The sequence below is a fragment of the Leptonychotes weddellii genome, chromosome 7, assembly GCF_054177405.1.
Source record: "Leptonychotes weddellii isolate Sample4059 chromosome 7, ASM5417740v2, whole genome shotgun sequence".
Lineage (NCBI taxonomy): Eukaryota > Metazoa > Chordata > Mammalia > Carnivora > Phocidae > Leptonychotes > Leptonychotes weddellii.
This window is the reverse complement of record NC_138375.1, coordinates 43,102,709-43,123,393: the sequence shown is the minus strand read 5'-3', so window position 1 is coordinate 43,123,393 and position 20,685 is coordinate 43,102,709.

Sequence of the window (20,685 nt, the reverse complement as noted above, 5' to 3'; positions counted from 1 at the left end):
AAGCTAAGTCAGCATCCCCAGCCATGGAGACTGGAGGCTTGAGAGGCAGGGCAATTTGGTAAGGCATCACATTTTGTGAACTTGATTGGTTTGGAACCCACAAGGTCATTTTCCCTGTGCAAAGTCCACAAACATAAATAGCCCACGATAAAACTCATGTAGTAATCTAGTGATGGTGTTAACGAACCTTCCCTGTTTTTATAAGGGTTTTATGGGGGGGAGGTATATGTGGTATTGGGGAGATACATCTTCTACTTCTTGCTGAGCAGACCTGACAGGGGGGTTGGAGACATCTCTTCCTTCTCTTCAGTCACTGGTCAAGATCCAATATCCACAAGAGTTCCAGGCTGATCTCACACCTGCCCTTCATTCCAACATTCTTATTAACCTCCAAAGATGGTCAAGGTACAGTTTCCAAAATGTTAAAGATGTGATTCTCATATAAACGTAGAATTAACATATACTAAAGACATCATTTAACTCATTAATGAGAGGACAAGCAAGATGGTTGCTATGGCTTGTTTCCCCTAAAATAATATATTGAAGTCCAAACCCTGAGTACCTCAGGATGTGATCTTCCTGGGGAACAGGGTCATTGCAGGTGTAATTAGTTAAAGTGAGACCATACTGGAGTAGGGGGAGCCCTTCATCCACTGTGACTAATGTCCTTATAAGAAGACAATCTGAAGGCACCAGCAGAATGCCAAGCGACAATGGAGGCAAAGACTGGAGTGATACAGCTCAAGCCAAGGTACACCAAGGGCTGCTGTGCACCCACCAGAAGCCAGCAGGAGGCAAGGACGCCTTCCCGACAGGTTCCAGAAGGAGCATAACTCTGCCAACACATTGATTTGAGACAATGAGAACATGATTTTGGACTCCAGACCATGACACAATAAAGTTCTGTTGTGTTAAGCCACCCAAGTTTGGGTAATTTGTCATGGCAGCCCTAGGAAATGATCTACTGGGTAAGCTGGCTCAAAGACCATTAGAGAAATTGGGTATTTACCATCATTTTGAAAAAAAAAAAAATCTTGGAATAACATTATTAAAGATACAAAATTGGAGGGCACCCGGGTGGCTCAGTCATTTAAGTGTACGATTCTTGATTTCAGCTCAGGTCATGATCTCAGGGTCCTGGGATCAAGCCCGGCATCGGGCTCTGCACTCAGTGGGGAGTCGGCTTGAGATTCTCTCTCTCTCCCCCTCTGTCCCTCCCCCTGCTTGTGAGCACATGTTCGTTCCCTCTCTCTCTCTCTCTCATAAATTAATTAATTTAAGAAAAGGTACAAAACAGGGTTATGTCCTAGAGAGCAGTTAGATCATTACCTTGGGGGAGAGAAACCATCTCTCCTGGACAAATGTCTACAAATTATCACATAACTTCACCAAACCTGAGCTTTTAATCCAATGTGCATGGCAAGTCAAACAAAAGGACCATTCCCTTAGATAATTCAAAAACCCATGGGTGGCCCATTAAATAATGTTCCAACATGACATATTAAAAGGGCTTATGCCCCACTCTTTTCCCTTTTGCATGATCCCCAAGATTTGTAACATTTTTTTTTTTTGACAAGTCCCTTCCTCACATGCCTGCCCACTTGAATTTGCGGTTTACTAGCGTGCTCCCCTGGCCACACCCCACCTACTTGCTGACCGTTTGCACATGAAGTTTGTCATCCTGTCCACCACCTCTAGAACTCTATTCTTGTCCCAGTTCTGACAATAATCAAGTTCCTCCCATTTTCATACACCAGAGCTTTAATGATTCTGTTCCACTACTCCAGCAGCCTGGAGGCTTAGTGAGATGCAGCTCACTTCTGTAGAAAACAAACAAGTTCGTCTGACAGAATCTTGAAGGAGGTTCAGACAACTTTAATCTGAAAAGTTAACTGCTTTGTTCTTTGATGCACTAGAAAGGAAAAATGAAATATTTTCCCTCACCTCCTGGGAGTGTTTGAAGATTAAGCCCACCCTGCTTTCCAAGAAAAGAGACAGAGATCCTATCTTGCTAAGAATTTGGACTCAAGGCTTAATAGGCCAGAATGGTCTTCGTGAAAGAAGAAGAAACTGGGGTGGGGTATCATCCACCTATGTGCCACCCAGTGTGGCGAGAGAACTTACCAAGAATGGAGCTGCTGCTGCAGAACAGAAGCAGCGACTGGAGGTCTCCTGCCATCCCAGGGTCAACATTTTAGTTAAAGGATTGGTGGGGGGAGGGCAGGGGCTTCTGGGAAAGAGATCAGGGCAGGTGGTGGAGGGCCACTTGAAGGGCGTGGGTTCTTAGAAGAGAGACTATTGATTAACCACTGTGAAACTTACAATAGATCTAAAAATGCATAGCTGGATCAGCATGTACCTGCAAAGTATCAGCCCTGAAAGAGACAAAGCTTAAGCAGAAATAGGAAAAAAAAAAAAAAAAATGATTTGGTGTAACTAAGAAGAAAAAAGGCCAGCCTTTCTGGATTCCCCCAGGACAGCCAAGAATCCAAGAAAAGGTCTTAGAACCCTTGACTTTTGCGGGGAGGGTATCAGAACTCCCCCTCTGCCCCCCATCCATGTATTTCTGGTGGTTGAACAGTGTAAGTTGGAGAACCCCTCGGCTAGAAGAATGTTAAATGACACCCTAGTAGTACAGATTTCCATTTTAAAGCTTAAAATAAAATAGAATCCATTCATTTGTCTTCCCCTCTCCCCTCACCAGGCGATGCAACTCACATCAAAGGGTGAAAATCTAGGAATACCACTTTATATTTTATCTCGGGGTGGCAGAAATTAGGGAGAATGATTTCCCCTTTCTAGCATCAAGTGAACAGAACCAAATTTTTCCTGGCTCTCAGCTATGGTAAATGATTAGATACATAGCCTGGCTCAGTAAAGTGGTGCAGTTTTATTTCCTGAAAGGAAGAGAGGTTTAAATCCAGCAGACAACTCATTTGTAACAAGCTTGCAAGTGCCCCTCAGAATGCAGTAACTATCCACCCTGCTTGAACAACTGAATGAAAAAAAGGCTTTTGACCTCCAATGAAAAAAAATTAAAGGGATTTGTCACTTTGATTCTGGTTCCAAATTCAAAATCTGAAGACAGATTTTCTATCCAAGGTAGAAAATGCCATAATGCATAGAAATGCTGCCAGTGACCTTCTTTAGAAAATGGGGTGAAATATTAGCAGTCACCGGTGAACGTGGGTCCTCTACACAATCAATAGCAATCCTTCATTCCAACAATAACAACAACAACATAATAATAATAGCAGCTCACATTGATTGACTGTTCGGTCTGTGCTAGAGATGTGCTAAGGGATATATCTGCACTCTCTCAAATGATCTTCCCAACAGCCACCCAGAATACTTATCATTCCTACCCTGGTTTACAGAGGAGGAAAATGCAACTGTAAGGGGTTACATAACTTGCCATCAATAAATGAAGAAGCTGGAATTCAAACCCAGGCCCACCTGACACCAGAGCCCATGACCTGAAACACTATCATATCACTTAATACCCATCATCACTTAATAGTCATTAAGTGCCATCATATATCACTTAATAGCCCAGAAAAAAAGTGGGGGGAGGGGCATCCAAAAATGTATCCTGGACTCTGAGTCCAAGAGACTTTGTGAACCAGAGAAGCTGCCCCTGGGCATTCAAAACAAAACAAAACAAAACCCAACAACCTACCCCCCCCCAAAAAAAAAAAATAGCAACAAGAAAGAACAAGACTATTCTTGAAAGCTATCTAATTTTTATTTTAGTGTGATTTGATTTCCTTTCTGGAGAGCTTTCTTAATTCTGTTAGAATACCCTCAGTGAAATAGAGACTAGGCCGAACTGTCCTAATGCAAGTTGGAAAGCAAGATCAATCAGGAGGCCCTTAGAAGAAGGATGAAGGGCAAATGGCAGAACGCAGCCAATGCCAAGAGTATCGGGATCTTCTCAAGTGTCTCAGATGTCTTCAGTGTCAGCTGCTTCCTGAAATGCTGTAACTCTGGAGTCAATTTCCTATTATCCACCTGTGAATTCCCCACTCTGCAGATGTAGCCTGAGGTCTTTGAAGCTTTATGCCTAAAGTGACTCCGATGTCTCCGCAGCCGACTTCAGAACTGCTGCTCCCACCTGCAGGGACGGCTCACCTCTGGATGGAACGCCTGCTAACTAGGCTCTGGTCCCCCTAATGCTCGTTACCCGCCAACTGCAAGCAATGGCCTCTCTTTTATCTCTGTTTAGGTGTGTGCCATGAGTGCTCCCAGAACCAGGAGTGGGAATGAGCACAATCTGGGGACCGGGATTAATTCAATTCGGCTGGAGCCAAGAATGTATGTATTTTAGCTTCAGAGGTGGGTTCATTCACCCAGCTTATAGAGCATAAAATGGTCCAAAATCCTTTGAAAAGGTCTATGTGGTATGTATGACAGAAAAGGATAAAAAAAGACCAAACATCAAACTTTGCTTTATGTAAGTGTTGTTTCTGTCTTTCCTTTTAAAGACGGCACGCGGGCGCCTGGGTGGCTCAGATGGTTAAGCGTCTGCCTTCGGCTCAGGTCATGATCCCAGGGTCCTGGGATCGAGTCCCGCATCGGGCTCTCTGCTCCTTGGGAGCCTGCTTCTCCCTCTGCCTCTCTCTTTCTGTCTCTCATGAATAAATAAATAAAATCTTTTTAAAAATAAATAAATAAATAAATAAAGACGGCACGCAGGAGTTGAAGGAGCTTGAGCTTTCTACTGAAGCTGATCTGGGCATGAGTTGGGGTTCCACCACTCACTGGCTGGGTGACCTGGGGCAAATTACTACTTCTTTCTGCCACTTTCTTAGTCTGCAGCAGGGACAGTGATAGTACTGAGCTTATGGGTTGTTGTGACTGTACAAACACCTCAGGTAAGACTAGGAACACTAGTTCACAAGCAAATGCACGATCATTCTAATGATCATTAATAATAGTAATAGCACCAGGATTACTAGTAGTAGAAGCAGTGGTGGTAGTACTAATAGTAACAGAAGTATTAACAGAGTAACAGCAGTGCTGTTATAGAAAGGAGCAAGTTACAAGGGTTGGATACATTTTGAATAAGAGTTACCCGCCCCAAAACATAAATATTATGTTTAAGAACTACACATATTTGTATATTTTTTAAATATGCTTTGCCTCTAGCTATGAATATCAAATAGCATCTTACCCAGAAATAAGGACTGGCATAACTAATTAAGATGCTTTCCATTTATTTATTCTTTGAAGATACTAATTCAAGAGAATTGCTTAATCTTCCTCTTTCTTAATCTATTTAAGCATGCAAAACATAAATGGACTTCCCTGAGACCCTAATAACATGAAATATAAGATAAGGCCACTTGCTTTCAAATTAAAACAAAATCTGTGTTTCTATCTTTGTTCCTAATATAGTGACTAATGGAGCCTTAACGCTTTGATCTTCCACTTGAAAAATATCAAAACATCTTTAATATGCAAATCAAGGCAGGAGCTTGTGGGGTCATCCCCAGCAGGTTTTTTCCCCCATTATAATAGTAATTGGAAAATCTATGGGGCCCTGAGGATCCTTATTTTAAAAATAATTCTACCTCTAACAAAAATCCACTAGCTTATCCTTAGTCACATTTCAAAATGAAATTTAGATATTAAATAGTATTGATTTCAACAAAAGCTGCTTTGACCACCTCTGTATCAATCCCACTGACTTGGAATGAGAATCCGCAGAAATCATTAAGTCATTTATCTTGTCAAAAATCTCGGCAACGTGCCCAGATGTATCAAACACTAGACAAGGCTACTTTCAGTTCCCATTTCCACCCGGTAAGTGACTTCCCATAAGCCCTTCGGCCAGCTTCTGCCCAGGTCAGACAGCTCAGAGGAGGAGGGAAAAGGAATTCGAAAATACACATCAGAACTGATGAGAAGGACCTTTCAAGATGGGGGTGAGGTGGGGGTGGGAGCCACATTCCCTCCCAAGCGATGCAAAGACCTCCAAAACCCTTGCTCATGCTCCCTGGAGTTTTCAACACATACTCCTTCCTGTTTCCATTCAGCAGACACTCATGTAGCTTTTCTCTCGTGCCAGGCACACTACAAGGTGCTGGATGGCAACGATGAACCCACACACAAGAAAACCCTGTACAGTCTACTGTAGACGTGCCTCTCTCCTCAGTGAGCAAGGAAGGAGCACAGGACATTTCACCCCCAAAACACAACCTCTAGGCTACCCATCTCTGAGTTTGCTGGGGCTGCCATAACCAAGTGCTGTACGACTGGCTGGCTTGAACACCAGAAAACTACTTTCTTGCAGCTTTGGAGACTAGAAATCCAAGATAAAGGTGTTCGCAGAGTTGGTTTCTCCTGAGGGCTTTCTCTTTGGCTTGTTGATGCCACGTTCTCCCTGCGTCTTCACGTGGTCTTCCCTGTGTGTGTGTCTGTGTCCTAATCTCTTCTTCTAATAAAGGCATCACTGCTACTGGGTTAGAACCCAACCTAATTCACCTCATTTTAATTCCATTACCTCTTTAAAGACGCTGTCTCCAAATGCAGTCACGTTCCGAAGGACTGGGTTAGGACTTCAACAGAGGAATGTGGGGTGGGGTCAGTGGGGCATAATTTTGCCCACACCACCACCTGACTCCTCCTCTTTCCCTTTATTCCAAGTTTAGACCCTGTCCAGCAAGAGAATCTTCCTCTTTTAGTTTGGGGTCTTAATGTCAGGGAAACCAGTCATTTCTTCTCATTTAACTTAGGCTCCTCAGAAGCACAGAGCTGTAGAGGGCCTGACAGGCTGCCTGGGGTGTTTTTTGACCAGTACCTTCATCCTCAATGGGCCTTCTGGGTCAGCCGTGAGGATGCAGCTTTGCCTTTGTCCTAGCACATGATATTTATGTGTTTTTATTTTTATTCAAATAAGTCAGTTGCTTCTACTCTTTCTTTACTAATAATCATCTATTCCTCAACTCAATATATTGCACTTAAAAAATGTAATTGCTGGCCAAAACAATACATTTATCTGATAGAAAAATAATACTCAATTGAAGCAAATTAAATGTTCAGTAATACCTCCTACAGAACGTAAGTATTTGGAAATTGAGTTGTTAATTAACAAAAATATTGTTTAAATGGAAAACATTAACAGTTCAAAATTGAGACTATGAGCTAGAGATACACTCTTCGGACCCCAAGTTGTTCTCAACAATATGAAAGTAAAATATAATTATAACATTTTTCAATGAATTGATGGAATATAAAACACATTTTTCTAACTAAAAATAAAATTTTCCTGAATCATTGACAAGATTTTGAAATTCAGCCAGTTCCCCATAAAACAAATTAGTCTCTATTTGTTGACTTAAAAAGTAGTGACAAAAACTTCTTTCCCTGTTCAAGTGCATTTTTTTTCCAATCTCAAAATAATTTACTTAAACAGCTGTTTCAGATGTTTTATTCTAAATATTGACTGTAGTAGCCTTCCCCAAATGCCACATGGAACCGTTTATACATCAGCTCCTACTCTCTGTCAAGGGCGTCCAAAAACAAGATGATGAGAAGAACATCATGTCAAATGCCAACTATATAACAGACGCTGCAGTCTGCCTAACAGAGCCGTTTCCTTTCCACATGGCATTTAAATGATAGGCATGATTTGGATGGGTCCGGTGAAAAACGACAAGCTCTGAAAGTTCACATGAGAATTAGCACTAGCTGGATTCTGAGTCATCATCTCTGACCCAGTGGTCCTCGAAGTCAGGTCTCTGGATCAGCAGCTCCATCCTTGCTTGGGAATTTATTAGAAATGCAAATTCTCAGGCTCCATCCCAGACTTTCTGAAATGGAAACTCAAGGGGTGGGGAGGGCAGCCATCTGTGTTTTAATAAGCCCTCCAGTAGATTCTCATTCCTGCTCAAGTTGCAGAACCACTGGTCTAGTCCAAAGTCAGAGCCCTAATGTTCCGCAAAGATACACCTGGCATTGAGTAGGGGGATTGGGTTTGAGTAAGGAGAGTGGGGAAAGACCCAGAAAGGGAAGAGGGAAGACAGAATGTGGACCCAGTGAAGAAAACCAATCAGGGCTCATTTTAAGCTTCTGGTACTGGTATCAGTAGGAGTACCTTTCTCTTATCTGTTTCATATATTAGAACCTCATATATGATTTTGTTGAAAATATCAGTTTCTGCTAATTTTTAAATTTAAAAACCACTGTTATAGGCAGACTTCCCTTAGAACAGAGAAGGAGGTGCTTGATGCTTCAGAGGTCCTCTGCTGAGCCCTCCTTCAAGGACATTCCTTTTACAAGGACAAATGAAGGTGCCCACCAGAGGCCCAAGACCTTCCAGACTCTGCTCTACCTTTGGGGTCCCAGAACTGCCTGCCCAAATATGCCCAAGTCCCTTGCCCAGGCCTGGGCTGCTGGTCTCTTGTCTAGGACCATCTTCTGGAAGGAGGACTGTGCCACCCATGTGCACTCTAGGCCCAAGACAACATGTGTTATAAGTCATTTATTTTTTATTTTTTAATTTTTAAATATTCTGTACATTATGGATATTTTGACATCTTAAAAAATACTTTCTGCTGGAGAGAGACTATCTCTCCTGAGGCTAGCCAGTTCCTAGAGATAACAAAGGGCCCAGCCCGGAGCATGCCTTTGACATGCAAACCAACCAATCCTGAGTCCATACTCCAAATGCCTCCTTATCTAACTCTTACACACTATGCCCTAAATCATCCCAGGGCCGGTGCCAGGTGACTAGAGACTATTTCAATTAGCAATTATTTCTATCTATAGCTTAGAGCCCTCGGAAATTATTCAAACTACCAATTCCAAGCTGTTTACCCAGTCCTGCCTTGCCTTTCCTGAGAAAACTCCAATAAAGGCCATGGTTAGTCTCAGCTCTCCCTCTCACTCCTGTATTCTGCTTCCTGACCACCCTGGTGTATTCCCCTGTGGCCCCACAGAGCATGCGGTGACTCCCTCTCTGGGCTCTGAGAACATAATAAATCTTGCAAGCCTCACTCTCATATTCTCCTGTGGCCCCACCAACTCTATCTTGCAATAGCCAACATGTGCATTCTTAAAACAGGGCACCAAAGAGCAGCTGTGTAGAGGGAAGAGGGGGGCAGCACTAGCAGAACCTAGAAGCATGATGGACTGGGGTGTTCACACATGGGCATACAAAGTCCCTCATAGTGTGGGGATGTGCCCAAGCTGGAAAGAGCAGCCTGTGGCCCTGGGCTGAAGCAACATGCACCTCCATGGTCCAGGCTCAAAAACTTCAAAGAGTCCAAGAATCCTAAATTTAGACCTGGTCCCTCAAGTCATAATGAAGATGTCTTTGTCACGGTGGAAAGATAAAACCAACTTTAATGAACAGTTTGTTCGCTTGACTTATAACTTTGAATCTTTATACACTTAGTGGGTAAGCCTCCATTTGTCCTTTGCTCAAGTACCCAAAAGTTAAGAGAGAGCCTGGTTACAGGGTAGGAAAAGTCAATGTGTTTTGGTTGGTTGCTCATGATGCCGTTTTATTTTATTTATTTTATTTCATTTTATGCAGTAGCAGAAAAGTTTTCCCAACCATCTTGAGGAAGAGTGAATAGCTAGAAGAAATTAAAACATTTCTGATTTCCACCTGTGCCATTTTACTTCTATGGAAGAGTAAAAGTATTTTTGTGTTGTCAAGGATTTAAAGTCAAGTTCTAATGAGTTAATCAGTTCTTCAGAGGACCCGTGAATTCTATTACTGGGGCAGGGATTCTGTCTTGTTTATCACTATATCCTCAGCATCTAGCTAAGAGCCTAGCCCAGAATAAGTTCTTTTTCTTTCCCCTCCTAATCCATTATTATTATTTTTTAAAATCACTTTTGAGGGGCGCCTGGGTGGCTCAGTCGTTAAGCGTCTGCCTTCAGCGCAGGTCATGATCCCAGGGTCCTGGGATCAAGCCCCGCATCGGGCTCCCCGCTCGGCGGGATGCCTGCTTCTCCCTCTCCCACTCCCCCTGCTTGTGTTCCCTCTCTCGCTGTGTCTCTCTCTGTCAAATAAATAAATAAAATCTTAAAAAAAAAAAAATCACTTTTGAGATATAATTGACATGTAAAGACCTGTATGTATACAACTCATGAGCTTGTGAATACGTATATACCCTACACACACAAAACTATCACCACCATCAATGCCATAAACCTATCACCTCCAAAAGTTTCCTCCCACCTCCTTAGATGATCATTATTTATGTGTATGTGGTAGGAACATTTAACATAAGATCTGCTGTCTTTGCAGATTTTAAGGTTACAAATACAGTACTGTTCCCTAGGCACTATGCTGTCTAGTGGATCTCCAGAACTTATTTATCTTGTATAACTGAAAATCTATATCCTTTGGCCATCACCTTCCCATTTGATTCCTCCCCCCAAAGCCCTGGCAACCACCATTCTATTCTCTGTTTCTATGATTTTGATCATTTTAGATTCCACACATTAGTGAGATCATACAGTATTTTGTTTTTCTGTGTCCGGCTTATTTCACATAGTATAGCGTTCTTCAGGTCCATGCATATTGCTGCAAATGGCAGGGTTTCCTTCTTTTTTAAGGCTGAATAATATTCCAGTATATGTATATACCATAGTTTCTTTATCTATTCATCCACTGATGGACACCTAGGTTGTTTTCGTATCTTGACTACTGTGAATAATATTGCAGGTATCTCTTTGAGATCCTGACTGCAATTCCTTTGGATATATGTCCAAAAGTGGCATTGCTGAATTATATAGTAGTTCTTTTTTTTAAAAAAAAAGATTTTATTTATTTGTGTGAGAGAGAGAGTGAGCACAAGCAGGGGGAGTGGCAGGCAGAGGGAGAAGCAGATACCCTGCTGAGCAGGGAGCCCAATGCAGGGCTCGAACCTAGGACGCTGGGATCATGACCTGAGCCAAAGGCAGACTCTTAACCGACTGAGCGAGCCACTCAGGCGTCCCTCATATAGTAGTTCTATTTTTAATTTTTTGAGGACCCTCCATGCTGTTTTTCATAATGGCTGTATCAATTTACATTCCTACCAGCAGCGCACAGCATTCCCTTTTCTCCACATCCTTGCCAACACTTGTTATCTCGTTTGGGTTTCTTTCTTTTTTATAATAGTCACCTAACAGGTGTGAAATGATAGCTCATTGTCATTTTGATTTGCATTTCCCTGATCATTAGTTATGTTCTCAATAAATGTTGAATAAATGAAAGAAAAACAAATCATTGAAGGAACCAGTTTAAAAAAAATCAGATTTCCCAAATTACATTAAGTCACCTTAACAATCATTTATTGACCCCCTGCTGTATGCTGGGCAGGAGACATCCAGATAGAGAGGGCACCAAGCCCATCCTTGAAGAATTTACAGTTTGGGGGGGGACAAACACACAAAATGATCATTTCCACAGGAGCTGGTGAAGGCATAGCTGTTTATCTCGTCTTTCCAAGACAACTGCTTATCAGAATTTTTGTATTTAAAATTTACTGAAAACCCCAGGGTAACATTTCCAAAGGGACTAGGTGGGCAGGGCCCGGAAATGTTGGCAAACTAGTCACAGCCACTATGGTTTCTCTTTATCCAGCAGAAATCTCAGTTCATTTGCTCATTTGGGGTATGGGATGAGAGCGTTAGTTGCAGGGGAAGGTATCATGAAAACAGAGACACATTTCTTTTTTTTTTTTTTTTTTTTTCATTTATTTGAGAGAGAGAGAGAGTACATGAGAGGGAGGAGGGTCAGAGGGAGAAGCAGACTCCCCGCCGAGCAGGGAGCCCGATGCGGGACTCGATCCCGGGACTCCAGGATCATGACCTGAGCTGAAGGCAGCCGCTTAACCAACTGAGCCACCCAGGTGCCCCCAGAGACACATTTCTATATGTAAGACTTATTTCACATTATACACTTACTTTACTTCAGAAGTGTGAGCCTACAGCTGAACATAAGACATGGTCACTGCTCAGATTTTACTTCTAATGAGATCATCAAAGAAAAACTAACAAAGAATGTCTGCACTTTGTCCACTGTGCAGCCATCTTCCATTGTACACCCTGTCATTAGGGGATCCCAGCAAGTAAGTTGTTAACGGTGTGAGCTGGTGTTTTTACTAGGCTTTCTGCAAAATTCCAGGACTTCACAAGACTGATAGGGTAGAAAGGCATGTTATATACACGGGCTTGTACACCACAGGTGCTTTCCAGCATGAAGCCCTTCAAGGTGCAGTCATCTGAAAGGCCAGACCTGCAATTTAAGGTCCATAAGATGGATCAACACCACAGAGGAAGATGTGCTACCAAGAGGTAATGAAATAAGTGGATCATATTTCGTGGCGATGCCATCAATGAAAATCCTTCACATTTTTCTGATTATAATGTAAGCCACTAGAAGACCCCAGCACACAGAGGGAAATTGTACTAGTCAGCAATTTTCTCAGGAAACACCCACATGGAATTTTAAATAAGCTTTGAATTCAATGAAAAATTGCCTTTTCCTAAGTTATTTCCTTGCTGACAAAAAAAGACATCTTAAAAATTATTTTTAAAATCAGACTATGTGTAGGTAACAATGACCAGATTTGTCACCCCAGAGGACGTAGCTGATTAGCTGACATTAGAATCTACATTTGGCTAACCCTTGTTGATTTTTTAAAATGGAGGAAATTATTTTCATGAAATTTGCTTATTATGTAAAACTGCAATAATTTTGTCACTCTGTAAAATTATTATGCTACACAGATCTTCGTATTTATGAAAAGCACCCAGCATCTTCAATGCCCGAGGCAATGACTGTCATCGTTAACACATAAGACAATCTAGTCCTACCTAGAGGCAGCCCCTGACACATGCACAATCAGTACTTTTAAGTTTCCTTCCGAACCATATATCCTCAGATTTTGCATTTTTAAGTGGTCTATACTGTGCATGGATAACAGGAAAGTTCAAATTCAATGTAATGCCCTGCAATGATTGATGTAATGGGGGGAGGGCTCTCTGTAATGGAACCGTAAAGAGTCAACAAGTTGGATGTTTGAAGACCACTCCTCCATCGTGTCTCCAGATGCTACTAGGGGAGGCAGATGCCTTCTCGGTATCCCTAATTAGAAATTATAATATTCTCCCCGTGAGGAAATGTCTTCTAAGATTCAAACAAGTGACATATATTTTGGAACACTGTGCATTTGTATGTAGGCTGAAGACAAGCTCCAGTAACATTAAGACTTCTTCATGAAGTATATACAATGGCTTTTCTGGCAGAAAGAGTAAATTCTCTGCTAAGAGCTGAGAGGGCCCATTTAAAATGAAGACAGGAACAAATTCCCATACAGTCTACTTTCTGTTGTTGTTGAAGTGTACTCCATGTTGAATGGTGCGCTCCATGATGAAAAATTCACTTCCAGGAACATTGTTCTAACTCCTGTATCCCCAAACAGGCTGATGATAAAAATCTGAGGGATACTGAAGTCACTCATGCAAGTCTCCCAAACTTAGCAACCCAATGCATAATATCCCCAACTCTCAGAGTACAATGGATAAAATACCCTGGCTCTTTCACTATACTGGGAGTCAGCACAGAATAGTGAAAATGAACAGAGACTCTAGGCTCCACCTCTTATTAGCTGTGTGACCTTCTGCTTTCTTGCTGTGAAGTGGGATTAATAACAGTATTCATCTCCTTGGGTTGTTGCAAGAAGTAAATTAGTTGTTACTTGCTTTGTGCTTAGTGTAATACCTAGCACACAGTCAACATTCAATAATGGCTCGACAGTTATTATATTTAGTAGGACTATTTCCCCATATAATCACTCTCCTAACAATCTCTCAACCATAAAGACTGGCAAGTCATAAATTTTAACTCCTTCTAAAATCATGGACAAAATAACTTTACTTGCTATTAAAAATATGGAAACATAACACTAAGGCAAATTTGTACATATATCTATATCTCAGATTCACATTTTGGCAGCCCTTACTTTTCCAATGCCCAATAAATAAGATTAAAACAAACCCATCCATTAAATAAGAGGACAGGACACATTTTATCATTGAATGCTAATAGAGAGGGACAGACCACGGCTTGCTATCACTCAAATAAAGCTCCTTAAGAACTCAGCAGACCCCACACCCTTGTCAGGCTGCAGTAAAAGAATGTGCTGCTGACTTCCTCCAGTAAAGCACAGGGGGCTTTCTCAAGTTTTTTCTTTATGAAGGAGGCATTCTCAACTCTTCAGGTGCAGCCAGATTGCTTTTAGGTAACGGGGACGGACTACATCCACGGTGCCTAACTCTCCCCAACGCATGCTCCTGTAAGAAGACTGGCTGAGGCTCAGGGTCAGTGTGGCTCTTCAGGACCAGAGGCTCTGGTGCAGAAGATGAAGTTTGGGCTGTAGGGTCAGTGGGCTTGAATTCAAATCCAGGCTCTATTCCCCCAATGGCTGTGTGGCCTTCAATAAGTTACTCTCCATGCCCCAACTCTCCCATCTAAAATATGACTGTGAATGAGAATGGCACCCACAGTCAACCTGAATCCAGTGAAGTGTTCATCACAGCTCCTGGAACCAAGTCAGTGTTGAGAGAAGTTCTGGGGTCTCCCCTGTACTTCTTTAGCCTTACTTACACTGTTGTACCAAGATTCCCATGAGGGGCTGCATTAGCATAATTATAAAACAGTTATAGAACAATTTATGAATTATATCCAGATTCAAAGTTAATTTGAGGATAGAAGGACAGGGAAGTGATTATTGATTATGCCTTACAAATAAAGACACCAGGTGGTTGGCTGGTTAATAGTGGGGCTAGAACTTGATTCCAAGCATTGTGAGCAGAACTTTTTTCACTCAAAATAAAACCTATAACTTATCATATCATCACCAAATATGACCTTGCTTCCTGCCATTGGTGGTGAGAGTGGTGTCTCATTGTCTTTCAAAGCTCAAGTCCTAGAAGACGTAAAATACAGATGCAGTATCAACCAGCACAATAAGAATAGTGTTCAGGGGGTGCCTGGGTGGCTCAGTCGTTAAGCGTCTGCCTTCAGCTCTGGTCATGATCCCAGGGTCTTGGGATCGAGCCCCAGCTCAGGCTCCCTGCTCAGCAGGGAGCCTGCTTCTCCCTCTCCTTCTGCCTCTCCCCCTGCTTGTGCTCTCTCTCTCTCTCTGTCAAATAAATAAATAAAATCTTAAAAAAAAATAGTGTTCACTTGCATATATTAGGTGTTACTCAGTGCTCTACATAGGCTGCCTCATTTCATCTTTACAACATCCCAGTGAGATGCTAATTGGCCCATTTTCTAGATGAGAACACTAAGGCTCAGAGAGGCTAATGAGTTCCCCAGTGGCAAAGATTCAGAAGAGCCAGAATTTAAATCCAAGTCTTTCTGGACTCCAGAGTTCTTAACCAAAATATATTAGGTCTTGCATGCCTCTAGTTTATGGTGGTCCTTTCTATTCTCCCACTAGTATGGTCTCCATTACTTCTCAGGAAAAATACATGGAGTGAAAACCTTGGGGCAGATTGTATTTTCCAAAGATGATCACTCTCCTGTCTCTCTTGCCACATTTTCCTTTTTCACTATGACCTGATAACTTTTCTCATTTCGTGGTGGAACCTATGTTCCCTGCATCGAACCACTCCACCCGGGTGGACCTTGGGTCTCGTTCAACCAGTAGGGGCAGCACGACAGGGGTGACGCTGCGTTACTTCAATGGCTAGATCATCATGCCTGTGCTTCTGCCTTGTTCTCTGAAGAAGCTTGCTCTAGGTACTCAGCCACCATGCCACGAGAAAATCCAAACCAGCACATGCATTACAACCACGGAGGGTCCACGAGCAAGATATTCTGACCCACAGCCAACATCAACCACTAGACTTGAAAAGCGAAGCCACACTCAGATTGCTTTAAACTGTATGAGGATTTGTTTTAACCAACTATGTTAAGACACACAGACAGGGAAATGACTGTCACCAAGGAAGAAGCTTACACTCATAAATCGGTAGAAACGGGTACAGTCACACCATGCTGGAGGGCCACTTGGGGAAGCACCAGCGTTGCTCAGGTGGCAGAAGCAGTGAGCAAGAACTTCTATTGTGGTTGCTGCAGAAGGAATAGGCAAGACAAGCTAAGCAGGATATTGGCCAGTATGAACAATTTCAGTGGGCTCAGGGGTACAAGGATTGCCTCTAACTGTCAGATACCCTTGCCTGAGGTGAGAGCTTGATAAACCCGGTGGTTGAGGTGTGGCCTCTGGATTGGTTAGTTTGCATATGAAAGGAGCACTCTTGGGTGGGGCAAGTGTCTGCTATCTCTGGTACTGAGCTCAGTATCAGCAAGGCCTAAGATGCCAAAGCTTCACAACTGCAGAAGTTAAAAAGGCATGATTCCACCTGTATTCCAGCCCCAGCCATCAATTCAACCCCCAGCTTACAATCCTTCCAGGTGACGCTCCAGAGAAAATGAATCCTCGCTTTGCTCTGTCTGAATTCAGAACCACAAGGATAGTCAACTGGTGGTTTTATGCCACTATGTTTTAGAGTGGTTGGTTATGCAGCAGCAGGTGACCAATACAAAGCATTGGCTTGTGTGATAATTCCAATCAACTCTAGTTCATTTTACCTTGTAAAAGGGGGAATTCCTGATTATTCTCTGTCTCTTGGCATTACATTGGCACCAATGAGTGCTTAGGAATGATATGAAAATGTGTTTAGGTTATTTTTCCCTCTGTCTAAAGGAAGGATTCGCAGAGATTAGTGATGCTAATTTTTCAATGTTCTCATGGAATTTTCCCTTATTAAAGAGCCAAGCCGCATTCCTAAATCTGAACCACCCGAAGCTGCCCTCGTGGAAAGCACGCATCCTGCCCTTCCTTGGCAAAAAGGACAGAGTTGCTGTCATTTGTGCAGTAACTTGTACCCAATCAGGAGGATCAGTTCTGCAGAGTGAGCACAGAACAGTAATAAAGAGATGAGCAGGATTTCAAGAGCTCTATTTGTACCTGATTCAGTTTGCTTTTTATAATGACAGGACTCTGGTCTTAATTTGAAAGTAGCATCCGACCCAGAAGGGGGGGGTGGAAATCATGTATTTTGTGGGAAGATGACGAAAATGAAAATTCGGAGCCATATGCCAATTTAAAATGAGACTCTGAGGGCTCTGAAGAGTCAACCACAAGGGAGGTGGAAAGGTGACACAAGAGTGTCCATGTTCACACGGAGACAGAAATGAGGCAAGGCAGAAGAGTGAGAGAGAAAGTGGAATTCTTATCCCCCAAAGCATGTCTCTGGAGAGATCAGAATACTACCCCTTATGAAAGAGCAACTTAGCATGATAGGAAGAAAACCTCCTTCTGGAGTGACTGTAAGTGACGACAGCCACAGGGTATCCAGGCCCCAGCCAGAAAGCAATGACAGGTATACACAAATGGGCAACTTCTATTTTATTTCAACAATATGTCAGTTTACGTTTAGGAGTATTTTTGATCATGAAATCCATACACTATTTTGGGGTTTAGAACAAAGAAGTATGAGTCAAAGATGACTGCAAGGTGTCTGTGACTTTATTCATATTTACGATAGTCACTCAATGAATTTTTATTGAGCACCTAGTATGTACAGGACACTGTGATATGATGGGCACTTCACTCACAGGCAGTCTTCCCAGAGAATATGCTCCTCCTGGGAACTAAAGTGAGGACTGATCCATCCAAAAACAATCCATCAGTTTGTTCATTCATAAACTTGAACTCTGACTCTGTTATGTGCCAAAACTGTTCAGGTTCAGCGATTCTCAAATGTTGATGGGTCATCTGGATCATCAGGAAATCTTATTGAAAGGGATCTATAAAAAGATACTGGTTCCCCCTTAGTATAGATGAGACAAGCTATAATTTTCAGAACAATGTTCTTCTACATCAAGAGGAAACCAAATTATTATTATTAATAACAGTAGTAGTAGCAAAGTCTATATTAAAAAATAGAACTTCTGAGCATGGTGATTATAGCTAATAATACTGCATTATACACTGGAATGTTGCTAAGAGTGTAGATCTCGAATGTTCTCACTACAAAAAAGAAACAGTAATTATGTGATGAGATGGAGGTGTTAGCTAGTGATACACTGGTAATCATTTTGCCATAAATATTTTATATATATATAAAATCAACATGTGGTACACCTTAAACCTGCACAATGCTATATGTCCATTATATCTCAATAAAGCTGAAAAATAAATAAATACATACAAAATAGAACTTTTAGATTATCCCATACCTAAAAGGCCCCTGAGGACTGCTGACCACATTTACTCTTTATCCTCCTTAAAATCTGCATCTCGCTTTATTTGGCTCCCATGCCCAATTGGGCCCTGCCTGCCTTTCAGCCTCATTCCCCTCTTCCTCTAGCAACACAGGCCTCCTTCTACTTCCTCTGAAGCACTAAACTCCTCAAGTCTTAAGGCTTTGTTCATTCTAGAACCTTTTCTCTCACCCATGATCCAGCCAACTGCCCCCCCCTCCTTAGGTCTCAGCTTGAGCCAGAATCTTTCTGACCCCAGAGATTAGGTCATCCTCTTACTGTGCTATGTTGTCATGGGGCCCTGTATTTCGTTTATACTTTTGTCTATCTTGTATTATGATGGGAATAGAGTAATTACTTGTGGAGTTTTGTTTGTTTGTTTGTTTGTTTTTGAAAGAGAGCGAGAGAGCACTAGCAGGGAGGGACAGAGGAGGGAGAGAGAGAATCCCAAGCAGTCTCCATGCTCTGCACAGGGCCCAACATGGGACTCGATCTCATGATCCTGGGATCATGAGCCAAGCCAAAATAAAGAGTCAGGTGCTTAATTGACTGAATCACCCAGGTGCCCCTATTTGTGGAACTTTTTGTCCGATGGCTGTCTCCTCCAACAAACTCTGAACTCAAAAATGGCAGATACCACACCTTATAACCTACTTAACCCAGAAGTGGAAATAGCACCTAGCCTCCTATTAGATGCTCAATAAATACCTCCTGAATGGATGGAAAACAAACACCAAAAACCCTTCTTCTTGTGCCTCATCAAGTTTCACTTATTTTCCAGACTCAGTTCAAATTCTGTCTTCTCTGGAATGCTTTTATTAACAATCCTCTATATAAAACCTCAAGTCCTCTAGGGTGGGACCCTGAGTACAGGAAAAGAATCTAAAATATCTATTTAAGGGCAGTGCCTGCCACAATCCCTGACATTTTGGTAAGAGCTCAATAAATGTTTGATAAACTTAAGACAATAGTTTAGATGGGGGGGAGGAGCAAGATGGCAGAGGAGTAGGAGACCTGGATTTCGTCTGGTCCCAGGAATTCAGCTGGATAGGGATCAAACCATTCTGAACACCTATGAACTCAACAGGAGATCAAAGAAAAGAATAGCAGCAACTCTCTGAACAGAAAAGTGACCACTTTCTGGAAGGTAGGACGTGTGAAGAAGTGAATCCGAGGCGATATTTGGAAGGATAGACGGCGGGGGAGGGGGCCTCCGTCGGCCACTTCTGGCAAGTGATAGAGCTGTGGACCACAAAATTGGAACTTTCAGAAGTCTGTTCCACTGAGGGACATCGCTCCAGTGGCTAAGCGGGCGGTGGAACCCTGGCTGGGACAGTGTGGTCTCAGGACCCCTGGGGTCACAGGAAGACCAGGGGTGCCTGAGTGCGGCAGAGCTCCCAGGTATCGGAGCGGGGAAGCCGGCTACAGAGACGGAGCCAAGGAGTGGGCTCTCAGTTCGGGGTTGCCATAAACCGTGATCCGCGGCACAGTCGGGCCACTGCTCCTCCAGCAGGGACCCAACAAGTGCCAGATCCGGGGAGACTCCCCTTCCTCCCCTGGGAGGAGCGGTGCAGGAGTGCACCACAGGGATCTGCTGGGTTTGGAGACTCCACCCGGGGTCGGGTGCCAGAGATAAAAACGCGCGGTCACAGGCCGGGTGAGCACGGAGTGCGGCCGGAGACCGGGGAGACGGGAGTGACTGACTGCTTTTCTCCGGGGGCTTACTGAGGAGCGGGGCCCCGAATTCTCGGCTCCTCCGGAGCGGAGACTGGGAGGCCGCCATTTTCACTCTAGTCCTCCAAAGCTGTACGGAAAGCTTGCAGGGAACAAAAGCTTCTGAGAGCAAACCCGAGCAGATTACTTAGCCCAGAACGGCAAGGGCGGGGCAATTCCAACTCCGGCAAAGACATCTGAGAACCCCGGCAACAGGCCCCTCCCCCAGAAGCTCAGCAAGAACAGCCAGCCAAGAACAAGTTTACCGATCAATGAGAACGGCAGAACTCCAGCGCTAGGGGAATACAGCACATAGAATTCAGGCTTTTTTACCATGATTCTTTAGTTTTTTGTAGTTAATTTTTTTTAACTGTCTTTTTTTTTTTTGAATTTTTCTTTTTCCCTTTTTCAACCAAATCTTATCAATCCCTTTTTTAAAAAATATTTTTTATTTTTCATTTTTAGAGTCATATTCTATCGCTTCATAGTAGTTACCCTTATTTTTGGTATATATATATATACATATACCAAAAAGATAAAAACAAAAACAAAACTTATATATATATATAAGTTAATCTATCTTTAAAATATTGAGATAAAGTTTCGCCTAACAGATCAAATTATACCCTAAATCTCTAGTGTATGGCTTTGTTCTAGTCTCCTGCCTGATCACATTCTCTCCCCCC